The sequence below is a fragment of the Teleopsis dalmanni genome, chromosome 2, assembly GCF_002237135.1.
Source record: "Teleopsis dalmanni isolate 2A chromosome 2, ASM223713v2, whole genome shotgun sequence".
Classification (NCBI taxonomy): Eukaryota; Metazoa; Arthropoda; class Insecta; order Diptera; family Diopsidae; genus Teleopsis; species Teleopsis dalmanni.
The window spans coordinates 127,213,998-127,229,950 of record NC_051847.1 but is presented as its reverse complement, the minus strand read 5'-3'; the positions used below and the strand labels follow the sequence as shown (position 1 = coordinate 127,229,950).

The 15,953-nt window shown below is 27.5% G+C and overlaps 1 protein-coding gene across 1 annotated transcript in view; it reads right to left on the bottom strand.

The window, feature by feature from the left end:
• LOC119683943 (probable serine/threonine-protein kinase MARK-A) overlaps window positions 1-6,018 on the bottom strand; it is a 43,864-nt gene extending 37,846 nt beyond the window's left edge. Inside the window, exon 1 of the mRNA XM_038097839.1 lies at window positions 5,964-6,018. The gene's annotated coding sequence lies outside the window, so the exon portion shown is untranslated. The remainder of the gene's footprint in view (window positions 1-5,963) is intronic.
• Between the last annotated feature and the right edge of the window lie 9,935 nt (window positions 6,019-15,953).

Genomic DNA, 15,953 nt, shown 5'->3' with positions numbered 1-15,953 from the left:
AAAAAAAAAAAAAAAAAAAAAAAAAAAAAAAAAAAAATTCACAAATTATTTATAAATGATTTTTGTTCCTAAAGATATAGTAACGTACTCGTATCTAATATACTTTTATAAAATTTAATTCATTAAAAAAATTTTTTTTTATTCGTAAATAAATAAGTATAAACATTTATCAAAGAATGTTATTTCCGTTATTTTTATGTCACAATCAACTGTCATTATCAAGTGTCTAAATTGTGAAACTTGCATTCCGACACTATCAAAATAAATGAGAATTTCTTACCGAATTCTCGGTTTTAGTTGGTTTCTTTATTTGTTTAAAATTAAAAAACCGGATAAATAAATAAGCGCTCAATATACCTTAAGGCAGCATAACATATAACATATAACATATACCACATAACACATAATGAACCCATAATATCTGACAAATGAATGGATGAACGTACGAGCACTACCGTACGGCAGAAAAGAGTGCTGCTTCTGCTTCTGCTGCTGCTGTTGCTGTTGCTGACATGCAACGGTGAACGACGGTGCGCAATCAAATGCGATCATAAAAATTTTTTTCGTCACTAAAAACGTGTTGGAATGTTTAAAGTAAATAAAAAGTCAGTTTAGTTTTGTTTTCGTCTAAGATTGGAAAAAAGGTCCTAAACAATTTTTGAAACAAATAAAAAAAATTTATAAATAATAAATAAATAAATAACAATAAGTGGGGCGCACACGCAAGAAGTAAGACTGCATGGCTGTGCGCCTCTTGAAGGGCTTCATTCATATTGAAAGTGAAAAAGAAAATTTCACGTGAAACTCGTGGCAAGAAAGTAACTGACTGATCTGTTTGTTAAGCAAAAGCAGTGAATTATTTTCGTTGAATATTGAAAAAATGTGAAGTTTATTCATTTAGCTTAGTTCTTTTTCTTTATTTTACTAAAAAAAAAACCTAAAATAAAGCATTTCATACTGCGTCTGTATGTATAAGGATTTTATATAAACATTTACGGAATTTGGGTCAATTTCGTCGCAGCCCACATTGCAAGCTGAACTTTTTATTGGCTTTTATTGGAACTTGTACTCCTACTGCAATATCAATATCAATATTTGCAATCAATTTCGTTATTTGTCCCGTATAGTTTATTATTTAAAATCTCAGAAAAGCAATTTAAATGAGTTTCTTTTTTTTTAACGGCAGACCCACAAATATGTCACAGGAAGTGCAGTCAAAGTTGATGAATGTATGCAGTAAACAAATACATTTACTGTCAACTTCTGAAATTTTATATATGTATGTTATATAGGTGAATACATAATGTTTTCTTGAATAGGAAGAGGGAATTTTTAAATTTCCCTGTTTTCTTTTTGTTAAAGTTCCTACTTCAAAATATAGCGGTATATATGGCGGTAACGGTATATGTACGAAGAGGAATTTTTAAATCCCCTTTTCCTTATTTTAAAGTCCCTTCTTCAAATATATTGTAATTTTGCCAACTAAATGCATTTCTCTGTGACTGTTCTGTTATTTGGCGCTAAATAGTCTGGCTTTTCCCCATAAGCCAAGCACTATATTACACATTTTCACTTGACGATCCTAAAAACTACTAAAAAAAATCTTTGTTAAAACATTTGTTATAGAAAATTCAAAATTTGTATGAATTACTTTAAGTTATTATAAAATTGTATGATACATATGTTCATTATTTATTTCGAAGACGCATGACACACTTGAGTAGTTTTTGAGTATAATTTTGGTGGATTAATTTTTAAGGTTTGTAACACTTTATAATTTCTGCAGATTAAAAATTCGTTGACCGATGCAAGCGGCAGAAATGTGTGCCCCAATGATGGAGTGATGCGAATACACAGCCTTACCTTCTCAACAGCCAACCTCATGTACACGTGGTGCATCCTGTTCTCGCATACGAGGCTCTGGCAACCTAGTACAGGCGTTATAACCTGAAAACACCTAGTAGAGAGAAAACTCTCTAGCTAACAAACAGCAACTTTATCTCCAGATTTTATTTTCCAGGTTAGGGATTGATCGCAAGGTTTTACATGAGTAAATTTTTAATACATTAAATGCCGTAAACTGTGCGAAAACCAAAATAAATTTTGATTTTTAAAATTTTAATTTGGTAATTCTTGCCACTTATAATTTATTTTTTATATGTTTATAAGTTTATAAGTTCTATAAAATCATAAAATTATATATATTATGATAATATTATAATAATTTGTTACCGGGCTAATTGGTCAAATTTAAATATAAATAAAAAGACACTGATTTATTATTTATATTTAAAAATCGTTTATACTTTATTTCCGATATTTCGATATTCCGATATTCCGATATTATTCCGATATTTCCGATATTACACAAAATATATTTTGTGTAGTTTTCCCTGAAGATGACTATCGAAGATAGTCGAAATATCGGAAATAAAGTATAAACGATTTTTAAATATAAATAATAAATCAGTGTCTTTTTATTTATATTTAAATTTGACCAATTAGCCCGGTAACAAATTATTATAATAATAATTTTTGGTCATAAATATATGTATTTAATATTATGATAATATGTATTATTTTATTTAATCCTTCGGATAAGAATCTTAAGTGTTCCAGAGCGTTTTTGTGGAGTAGTTTAAGAATTATTTTAGCGAGTGGTCGGTCCGTTTTCGTTTTTTGCTCTCTGGTTGATTGGTTACAGTGGCAGGTCATTAGATAAGTTCCATGTACCTCAGTTAGCGATTTTTCGCCGTTTTGCTACCACATTCCTCGCAAGAATCTTTGTATAGAAGAGTAGAGACTAAATCCATTCCGCCGAATTTAGATAATTAGATAAAATAGTCACCGATGAAGTCTGATAAACTATCAAAGAAGTATCTCCTTTTTGCTATCTACTACTTGACGAATATCTAATTTGTTATGTGGAACAGTCAATTTAATTTAATGGTTAAAAATTACATTTCTTCATCATATGTTTAAATATACTTTTTGAAATTGATTTTAATGCTTAATTACCTAATGAAAATGGTGGAAAAGTGATACTTCAATTACGAGTACAAACATTGCATAATTGGCATAAAATATAAATTTCACAACTTCATAGGCAACATTCATCACCAAAAAGAAGTAGCAGCAGCAGCAGCAATGGTAACAGAAAGAGTGTAACAGTGTAGGCAACAGAAATGTGGCAACTACAGCACCAATAAAGCCACAAACAAAACGTATCCAAAACCAAAAAAAAGAGCAAAAAACAAAAACAAAAAAAAAAATACAGAAAAATCGTTGGCATATTGAGTCATTTTAATAAATGTTGCAAATAATACTGAATGTACAACAAACAGCAAGCAAACTACATTATCAAGAAGAAAAAAAAATTATGTATGTATAAATAAAATAAAATAAAAAATAAATAAATGAAAAAAACATGCCAAAATATACTAATAATGAACAAAATGTATATAAAGTCATTGACCGGCGTGCATTGACTAAAAAAGAACAAACAAGAATTTGTACAGCAAAAAAAATAAAAATTGTTTTGAAAATAAATTAAAGGAAGCAAAAACCCAGCAGAAATGCTTTCAAAAAAAAACCCCATATTTTTGGTTGCTTTGAGCTTTGTGCTTGTATGCTCGCCTGTCTGCAAGTTTGTGAAATGCCGAATCACATTTTAAATCTATATACACTCACACAAACAAACATTTACGCGCATACACAGTATACACAGCTGCACATAATAGCGCGCAAATGCAGTTAATTTGGGGATTTCGGAGGGATACAGGTGAGTTCAAACATCGCGTTTCGTTTGGTCCTTCAACGCAGCGTTTAATGTAAAAGAAAAAAAACTCTTAGCACCGCTTTATGTACACGAAATGATTGCTATACTCTCCTTGAGATTATGTTTTCATAACGCAAATTTGCTTGAGGTGCCGCTAATTCCTTAAGTTACTTTAAAAAGAGTTTCTTCAACAGCGCTTTGCTTTGCAACCATTTCCGTATCCGCTTCCTGTACATTTTCTTTCAACATTTGCTGCTTCAAACATTATTCTACACAATAAACAGCACTCATCATATGTACGAGTATAAACATATAACCCTACATATTGCGAGCTATAGGAAACCCGATGTTGAGTCAAGGAAAGAAAAATGCAGTTATAAGTATTGCAGCTCTGTAGGTCGCACTGATTGTTAAGAATATTACAAAGGACCAAAGCAACCACATACAAACAGAGTAAACCATAACAAAAATAATTTTAAATTCTATTAAAATACTATAATACAATATAATAGAATGTATCGAATACATAACAAAGCGACAAACACATATAGATGGCAGGAGTTTTTAACGAAACTTCATTGCCACATGAAAAATAGTTGGCTCTAATAGGGAACAAAACAATATCTTAGATCATATAAGTAATCTAAACTACAGCTATCAATTTGTAATAAAACCCATGAAGGCGTGTAAATCGTAGGAAAAAAGGTAAGATAAATTACTGTGATAGTCAGTCCAACAAACTAATCTTACTTAGTTCCTACGAGTTTACTATAATACCAATGCTTAACATGAGACCTTAGCTTAAGCTTAGTGTCTAACAAAATACAAAAATATGTTTAAACTTAGCACTTGATAATTAAACTAATAATAGTATTCTATATCTTTAATCGGTAGAAAATTGTGATATTACTATCTTAGCTTTTTGGTTCTAATATTTTTGTAAACTGTAAAACTCTAACAGAAGTTACAAATTCCATTTAATTTTTGTAGACACTAAATGATAATTTATATGGTTGCGTCGAATCTATCTAAATTGGGCCAATCCGATTTACTTAGACATTTGGTTGGATTAAAAATTCTAAGGGAAGTATTATATATGTGCAGAAACTGAATACAAATTAGAGAGGGTTCCAAGAGTTGTCACTTATCCAGTTTGATAACATAGTGCCTCCAAGTACTCCCAAAATGAGACTACACAGGGAGATGTCTTTGATTTACTACAACAATAAAAACAACAACAACGATAACAAAGCAATAATCTATAGCTAAATACATTACTCCATAAAATCCATAAATGAGATTAAAAGATTAAGTTATCAAATAGCTAACATAGCTTATAGGCAAATTAAACATATATGCGCATAAACAAATAACCCATATATGTGATTTATTTCATTAAACTATCAAACATATTCATAATATGTAATCCGGATTAGCGAAACAGAGGTCGATTTGGAATACAAGGCAAATAATGCATTATTTGTATTTTTAATTTTGTACAGATTACAATAGATTTTTAATTACCAGAGATATGGATTAACGAAAATCGACTGTATCTGGACAATTTTTAAAATTCAAAATAATTCAGCGCTTATGATAAGTGGTTATTACACATTTCAGAGTACTGATATAGTTAGGTATCTAAAAGGTTTTTAAACTAAACAAAGTACATTCAAGTACTAACAACTGCAGCAAGCATTATTTGGAAAATATCAAATCTTTTAAAAGTGAACTACTTATGCTCGTATTCTAAAAAAATAAAGCTACTCTGTAATCTATACAACTTTCTTAAGATCAGGTGCGAAGTATGAAAACCGCAATAATATATAAATCATTGATTTAATATGTGTTGAAAAAGTTTTAAAGAAATGTGTTGACCAAAAAAATAGGTGGATGCTACCGATTGCGCTACATTTGATAAATTAAATAAATAACCGGAATTAATCGAAATAAAAGTCGGTTTAAATACATATTTTTACAGAATGCCTGAAAAAATAGTGTCAAAAAAAATTTTACTCACTTGTATATTAGGCAAAAGACAAGAAAACGATGGAAACAATTTTAATTAGTTAATTATTACTATTTTATATAAATTCTATATTATTGCTATGCATTTCATATTATATGATTAAAACTTTCATATATATAATAATATCTAACCCAGGCGTGCATTTTTCATACTTACGGTTTGCTATGTAACTATATAAGGTCTGTAAGTAGGTTTATCATTTAAGAAGTTGTATTTACCTGAAAAAGAATAGAGATAAAATCTTATTAAAGTCATGCATATATGAGTATTTTTATTTTATATATTATAATATAATATAAAAGTAATATAGAAGACGAGAAAAAAGGGACAACAAAATAAAATTTCATTTAAAGTATTATTATTCATTTCTCCTTTGGTCTTATGCGTAGTAACTGATATTACATATTAAAAATAATATATTATTATTTTTGTTATATTATTTTAACGCTTAACATTTCATCATTGACATGATAATGTGGATATAGTGCTCAATATGACAAATGTGGAAAGTGGTACCTAATAAACTTTTAATTATTTAGTACAGTAAGATGAAGCAACCATTAGGATTAATCTATGGTATAATCTTAGAAATACAAACTTTTAATATAAACTTTTAATAAACTTTTAATATAAAAGTTGTTTAAATACTACATATCTTCTTATAACTTTAATATTTCGTTGTTTGGATTCAAATATGAAAAAGTTGATGTTAGAGTTTGGAATTTATAAAAATTGAATTCTTTAAAAGATTAGTCTATAATATTCTATAACAATATTGTAAACACACTTAGTTAACACATAGAACAATTCTAAGAAAACTGTATCCGTTTAACCATATGATTATCTTTAAATATAGACATAACTTTTTTTGTGATATCATAGTCCTACATGCAAAGCTAGCATATTTAAACTTCTGATTTTAAATCGATCTTAACAATGCCTAACAAGTCAAGTTCCTATTAGCTTTAACTTCTGTAAGATAATATGACAATTCGCTAATAAATGTTGATATTGGTAAAAGTAATGAAAAGTTATCATTTAATTACTCTATTTAAGCGATTATCCAGAGTCGGATATTATATAATTATCTAGTGTTCACTTACTAGCACAAAGTCTGGAAATAAAAGATCTATATAATATCTATTTCAAAGATTTCTAGAATTATATGTGCATTTAGATGATTTTCTGTTCGGATTTGCTGATGTTTAAAGATGAAGATACCACAATAGTTTATAATTCATTGATTCTGTTTAGTTAGAACCAACCACCAAAACTTGTAAGCTCTGCATATAAGTAGATATATTGGTGTTAAAGTTGTATTTAGAATTGTGTCTAGCTGTCCATAAAATATTTATTATTTCAATACAATTTTACGAGCAATCATTCGACTAAAAGAAATATTTAGCTAAATGATTGCTTATGTTACTTAAATATACATCTGTTCGAACTAAAAGATCTTTTGGCTTTTTTTAATAGTCTCTGTTGGAGTTTATTAAGCTATAAGCTATTATTTAATAAGCTTTTCAACAGGAACTATACTATTTTCCAGGTTCTTTAGATAGAACCTGGAATACATTAAAAGTGTATAGTTTAGAAATAATACATATATAAAAAAATAACTGCATATGACTACAAAAAGAAGTACTATCAAAATGGCATTAATTATGCTACTTGTGGATTCTTAATATAAAACTACAACTCAATCCAGTTGCAAATAAAGCAAATTTTGGTATAAAAATCTTACAAATATGAATTTTATTGCTCAAAAATAATTGCATGTACATAAATTTACATATATTATTATCTTGTTTGGTACATGAGTGGTAGTAGATACAAAATCTTTTAAAACAAATTTTATTTATTGATTTAAGGAGTTATTTTTAATGACTGCACGGTTCTTAAAATCTAGTAAATAAATTCATGAAAATTTACTAAGACATTTAACACAATTTTCAACAGTAACATAAATCATATATTTTTTTTTTTAAATATATTTATATATCTATATATTAAAACCATGCACAACATGAATTGTGAAAAATTTTATTAGTTCATATGCGGGTTTAGTTGAAGTTGAGTTAATCTCATTTGTCACTGGAGTATGCAGTCATATTTCATTAATAGAAAGAATATAAATTTTATAAGCAACTTGGTAATTTATAAAATAAACTAACATGGAAAGAAATAAACACTCTATGATCTATGATCAAATTGACAAATATGGGGGAAAATCGGTGAGCATATAGGCAGGCAGGCTGACAGGCGGCAGGCAGAACATAACAGCAAACAAACTCATTTGATTTTAAAAAAGATTAACTAATAAAATTATTAATGTTTTTTTTTGTTTTTGTATGGCGTATCACAAAGAAAATGTCACAGTATTAAAACTATAATTTATTTCAATTAAGTTAAAGTTTAGTAAGCGTGAAGAATCATTTCATACATAAAGCCACATGGTTTTTTGAGCACACGAAATCCTCGTTACGGAGGTGACAACATAAATTTTAGATACTTAAGGCGGCAAGAAAGCATGATATGAGTATTTAGCTATTATGAATCTAACTTTTAAATATAGAAAGGGCCATAAATTATACTTCTGATTTTGTTGATGCGATTAAAATATACCTATGACTTGAACGTACCTACATAGTGGTTAACCATAGTAGTACACATAGATTACAAGTGTCTTCAACAATAATATTGCCAAATATACTAAATTGAGTGTTTCAAGCATTGAATTTGGTTTATATTTATAAACCAGAGGTGACTCGCAGAGATCAGTTTGTTCTCGTGCAAGGAAGTTTTGCAGGATTGATCCAAATATAGCATTATGTTAGCTTAATTGTGCATCACAACAGAATAGCTAAAAATAATATGATCCAATGTTTGTGAGTCATCATCTATATTGTTTTTAATATATACTCGTATATTTGAGATAATTGTAAGTAGTATTGTAAGTAGCTTTTTTTGTTCTTCCCAAACAGAGATGCCTTCAGAATCGTTTCAACTTAATTATGCAATTATCAGTAATATTTTTTAAGTTACTTGAAATTAGTAGTTAAAATTTTTTTAATTAATTTAATTATGAAAAATATATAAATAATTATAAAAAAACGATTTTTCATTAATAGTTTCTTACTAAGAATATTTGAAAAGATAATTAATAATATATACGTTTGCAAAATTCAAAGAAAATTACTTGACTACTTTATTTATTTATTATAATTTTTTTTTGTGGAAACTATACTTCATTTATACTTCATTTTCAATATTATATATAACATATTATCTATATATTTATAAAAAAAAAATTGACTCCTAAGCATTAAAGAGTATATCAAGAATAATCAAACTATAATATTTCCAAATAAGATTTGTAAATAAAAATAAATAAATATTAAAACTAGCAACATCGTTAAAAATGAAAAAATCTTAAACTAAAGCAGAGTTCTTTCATCCCGTTGACTCATAAAAATTTGTATAGTATCTCAAATGCTATTAAGGCAATCTAGTTTCTTAGTGTCTGTTGTTAGTTTTATGAGTGTATTTTTATTTTTGCTATTTATTTGTAATAATCTTTGCTTATTTACTGGTAAACTCAATCATCTGATTCTTTATTATCTGATATTTGTGTTTTATATTAATAAAAATATATAAATGAAAAATAATCATAACAGTGACAGCAGCTCAATCATACAAAAATAATGAGAATTTCAACAAGAGTCGAAGTAGCAGCAACAGCAGCAAGTGATTTTACTACTAAAGATGAAATATTTTACGCGTTGCCCTCCCACTTGCAAAAACTGTAAACAAACAAACTAATAAAATCCACAAACACAAATCATAGCACTAATAATAAGACGACTTAGGTTGATAGTTGAGCACTGCTGACACGGTACTAATATGGGGATACCGAGAAGATTGTTAAAGAAAATTTCCAAAATATTTGCAAAAATATAAAGCTCTTTAAATTCGTTAAGCATTGATTACGTTTATTATGATGTATTGATCTTATCAATAGACGGTATTGATACCGTCTATTCAGCAGATTTTTGAGAGAAAGCTGTTTTGGATGTTCTTTTTTTAGAAATGCTAGTAAGTTATTATGTATCTCGCGCGTACTATTCTATCAAATTAAATTCTTATAATATAATACCATAATATAATACCAAATTACTTTATTCTAATCGTTTGGAATATATATAGCGTTCTAATATATTTAAATATATTATGCTACAGCATAATATAGCACCAGAGCAAAAATCTCTACTATGTAAACTAGAAATACGTTAAAAACCAATTGCACTAACATTTGAGCTTGGTTTAAGTACTGAAGACTAGCAGATCGTCAAGTCTAGCATAACACATTATATTCCATTAATTCCTAGCTATGAAATTTTAATATAAATTTTAAGACAATTAAATTTATTTCGTTTCAAAAACTCATTAAGTATCTAATATATAGGAATATTTTATTTCACTTTTTTGTCATTTAATGTTATTATAATACCTAGTAAAAAAATTAACGTAATTCACAATGTAAGATAGAGTTCAAAGTAAATTGGACTTTTTAAAAATAGGTATTTCGACAACCGTTACCAACTATATATAGGTCGTTAAGATAGATCCTTTGGTGCTGAATTGTTAAAATCCATGACATTGGAATAAAAATGGAATAAGTTCGTCTGAAATCACAACGTAATTCATACTTTTCACGCCCCTAATTCCAACCACTACTTTTTTGTCATTTAGTTACAAATAATCTATTAAGCCTACACCTTTTATACATTAGTGTGGAACAAAAAAAAACACAAAAACAAAAAAAGTAGAGTATATTTTTATAACCTTTTTAAGTTTAATAAAAATAATAATATAGTAATAATATTTATTTTAACTTTTAAAATAAAAAGCAGCAACACCACGATCAAATCCGTATGGTTACAAATGGAAATGTAAGTAATAAGAATCTCGATATCATTTACTGAAGTAATTACGCCAAAAAATCAGCTCAGATATATATATATATATAATATAACAATATAATATAATATATAATAATATATATATAATATATATATATATATATATATATATATATTACAATAAATACATCACAATAAATAATATATATAAAACGAAAATATAAACAAAAAATTACGTCAAACAATATCAAAGAAACAGATAAATTTATAATAGAAAATGTTATAGAATAATTGCTAACTAATAAACTAAAAAAAAACGGAAAACTCAGATTTCTATGTTATTATAATTTTCTTTTTTTCCATTCTTAGTTTTTTTCATTCATCGATAAATAACTTTCGTAATTTTTTCTCAGTGCATGGATGTCTAGGTCTAGGTTGAGGAATATTAGGTCGAGAGGGAGCGTGCTGATATAACTGTCAACACTTCCACCCGAAGACGTCTATTGCTCGTTACGGTGTGGTCAAAGTTGGTTGCGAGATCTGAGTTACACTAATCGTTAAGTTAAGAGATCTATTTTTGTTATTTCTAGGCCAGTGAAGAAACGGTCTCAGAGACATTAAATTTGTGTTGTTTCTAGTTCGGAACAGAGACATAGAAAGTTATTAATGATAGGAAATTCTTCACCATGGTAATTATTGCACAATTCACTTGTCACAAAACGCTGCCATTAAAACCAAATTATTTAAAACTATGAATTTTTCGTCATATGTTGATTTCATTGAAAGTTTAGATGAAGCTACATAAGACGCTGTCCTATAAAATAAAGAGTATATGAAGAAATTTCCAAATTGCAAATAAATTTTGAATATTAAAGAATGGCAGAAATATTTGTTAATATGGAATGCAAAAAAAAAACAATGAATATAGAGATTTGGCTGATAAGAAACTACAATAATTGCTCTCAAAATTATTGTATTAAAAACCTATTTAGGCCGCGTGCGAGTTTGAGTAAATTGATGTAAAGTAAATTGAAATTTCCTAGGGATTTTTTGCACTGCACTAATGTAAATATTTATTTATTTATTTATTGCACTTATTTATTATTTTAGTTAAAAGTTTTCAAATTTATTTATTTATTTATTAAACATCTTATAAAATTTTCACAATGATAACACCTAATGTACCTAAATTTTTATCTACACGAAATTCTAGTAAATACTAACATTTGCTGTCATATCGACATAATTTGCTATTTCCCTCTATTTACTCGAACTCGCACACGGCCTAGTACTCATTAATGTTTTTAAAATAAGAAAAAAAAGGAAAAAATTGCTAAAAGTGAACCGGTAGCTATAACTGAACATCTGCCTATTTTTGTACCAGTCCTGCGGTCTTATATGTTAATTAAATAAACTAATTCCTGGGTCAAAGTTGCTTGAGATAGAATTGCAGAAGAATTCTTAAAAAAATGGACGAATTGAGCGTAGTTTGAACGTATAAATTTCTGTGATTTGTATTGTGAACTAGCCATATAAGATACATAAAGTTAATAGATATGAAAACAAGTTGAAGTTTGCAGAAATAGGGTTTCAAGTCGCTGTGTTTCATGAAAAGATTTAATAAAGCAAAAAAATATTTAAGAAAACAGAAACTATAATGGAAAATTATATTGTGTCACTTCTGTTAATCAAATAAAACTGTTAGTTGTTGTTGTTGTACTAGTACTGAATATGTTTTTCTTCTTAACTGATATAAAAATTATTTAAAAGTGCAAGTTTCATCATTATACATTAGCAAATTATAAATTAATTTACAAAAAAAAAAATATTATTAATTAAAAGATTATTAATTATTAATAATTATATATAAAATTATTAATTATTAACAATAATTTTGGTATAGAAAATTTTTTTCTTAATTTTTTATTAAGCTTAATATTGGTGATTATCGATGGCGCCAGAAGTCAAAGCCTGTAATTTTTTAACATCACAACACGATGAATATCTGTTGGAATACTCGACGACGACGTAAGCAACTTATGTATTCAATCGTTCACCTTTTCATTGCAACACTCGTATGGAGGAAATTATTTGCAAGAGAAAAAAAAATTAAATTTAAAAAAATATAAGAAATAAAAAAAAAAATGAAAAAAAAATCAAATTAATTTTTTAATTAAATAACTTAAAGGCAGGACAATTTCTGCCTGCTTATCACTTTCTCTCAAAATGCTGGTGCAACTAACTTCTTACACAATTGCTTTTCATAGGCGAAATTAAAAATCTCTTGACTTTTGGTGAACTGTCATTAATGAGGCGCCAGACAGGTTGGTGTTGAGCTTTTAATAAAAATTCAATGCATTATATGACAATACATGTTCGGATACGTTTTCGTCAATTTGCAGTGTATTCAGTTTATTTTTAAGTCAGCAGATATGCTTTTGTTTGCCGCGTGAAACATAAATTGATAAGCGGTCATAGATACAATGAATTAAGATTAGCGACTTTGTTTTTTTTTTCTTTCATTTTTTCTTGCAAGTGAATGTACTAGACGAAAGTGAGCGTTTGACAGGTTCTTTATATATAAATTTGCGAATAAAATCTAAATAAAATTTAGAATAACATTTTTATGAAATAAGTATGTAAAATTAACTAGTTCCTTTGTATTTGTAAAAGTAAAATCATTTGTATTCCCAATTAATTCATAAAAAAAAATTCTTAGAATTGTTTACTAATGGATTTCGGCAGATATTGAAAATGTCCTTATTACAATATGCACACTCAGAAAAATATTTTAGTTGATTTAACCAGATTTTAACTAAATCTCAGATCAAAATATTCTTACTTGACACATCATGTTGGTTCAGCCATATCACTACCTGTTGGTTTCCATAATTTCTTTACCATTTGAGATAAAAATTCTCTAATTAAATTATCAGGTCAATTTATCTAGTATGTGGTTAGAGCATATTTTTCTGATTGCATTTACTTCTGATTATAGTTGTTAAAATAAGTGAAAACTTACAAAACAAAACACATTTAATATTTAATTAATTTTAATTTAATTATGACAACTAAACACAAACATACAGTGAGTGCTTAAGTTAACTCAGGTGTATTTATTACAATTAACATATTTAGCCTCAACAACTTAATAGCTCTAAATACTCCATTTATTCTAATAAAAGAATTTTCGTCTCTCATGTACCGCTTTTTTGTACTAAGCCTGTTTAGCATAATTAAAGATATAAAGTGTATGCGTCAAGTTAATAGGCATTTCATAAACCTTCTAGTATACAAATTCAGTTATTTGAATGAATCGTTTTTAAAGTATTGACGGCTTTTTGACAGAAGATTTTTTCAGATACGCGATTTTTTGATACCCTCTATTATATATTGGTTAATATTTATAATTGAATTCGTTTTTCAAATATTGTTTTCGTATTTTTCTTTAATCACCCCAAGTTGAGGTACATTAGAAGAAGAAGGAATTAAAATGATAAGTAAACCTGAAAGACATGAATAAGAAATAACTGACCTATGAGTAGAGATCAATAACAGAAAATAATATATAATAGGGTTTGTAATTTAATCTTTTTTAAGATTAAGGTAAGACATCAAACAACAGAATGTAAGAAGAGTTAAAAGTAGGAAAACGCTGTGATTAAAAGTTTCTTAAGAAAAGTTGGTTATGAGTTTTAAATCAAAATTGGTTCTGGTTCAGTAAAAGTGTTGGATACATTAAGACTTTCATAAAACAGAAAGTGGTAATTAAGTAGTTTCGATGAAGAAAAATAGGTAACTGTCTTGAAATTGAAATTGGTATATACGCATTTCAAGAACTTGCTGAATACGACTTCAAATTGTTAAATAATTAGAATTCACCGTTTTGAAAGTAAATTGAAAATCACAATTTTTATATAGATTTCAACCAGAAATAATTCAAATTAAGAGTTTTAAAAAAATGTTGGAATTTTTTCTAAGTCAACTTTCTTCTTCGAATTTCTTCTTTGATTTAGTGGCACATAAAAAGAAAGAAAACTATATTGGGAAAGGTTACCAAGACTATAACAATCTAAAATGCTTTTAGGGATTTATAACATAAAACGTTTCAAAAATTGCATAGCACAATCAAAAAATAACCTAAGAATTATTGCAAGATTATTGAACGGTCACTGCAGATAAATAATCACCTACCGAAGTTGAGAATTCAATCCAACTCAGACTGCAGATACTATAGAGAAGAGAGAGAAACTGCATACCATGTGCTTGGGGAGGGCCCGGCACTGATGCACAAGCAGAAGAAATACCTAGGAGGGTATTTCATGGATCATAAGGATCTAATACTAGCAAAAATAGACAGGATCCGAGTTCGATTCCTGGTACTTGCAGTCTCAAAAATAATTATTTACGAATAATTAAATATAAGAATTATTTTCAAGGCCACTGATGAAGGGTATTTGGCAATACTCGAAACAGTTGTATGGTCAGCCAAAAATTCAATTAATTAAAATAATTTAAAAAAAAATAAATTTTTGTTGTTGTTTCACTTTTGTTCGAGAACCTATTTATCTTTTATTAAAGAAATTTGACTTGGAGAAACATTGTAATCCGAAAAATGGGCACAATAGATCTTTTAGGTTGCAGTGCACTTTCCCTTCTTTCAATAATATATAGTGAGATATATGATCACAACAATTGTGATAAAAATTAGTGGTATTATTCTTTCATTAATTATAGTATGATACACCCATACATATTTTTAACATAGGTGTAGTATATTTTTTAATAACTAAGTTACAATAACGTAATAAAAACAAATTTCATTAATTATTTTTTTACTTTTTTATTAAAAAAAACGATTCCCCTTATTAAGTTTACGACGAAACTTATAACAGTTTTAAATATATGATCCCATGCAATTATTTTATATAATTTATACTTAATTTGCTCTTCAGTTTTAAATACCGAATCTGCTATTTTTTCACAGCACGTGCAAGATACTTTTTTATATATATTTTTAATTTTTTTAATTTCCAAGTTGAGCTGCGATTTTTACGACCTCAATTTTATGTTTATTGCACATTTAGCAGTAATGCCAGCGGCAAAATGCAGTGTTAAACATATTATTAGTATGTATTTTAATTCATATTTTTTATGGGTATTATATTCAAGAGTTATATAGGCAAGTATGACACACATTAAAGCGTTTATGATATTTTAATAT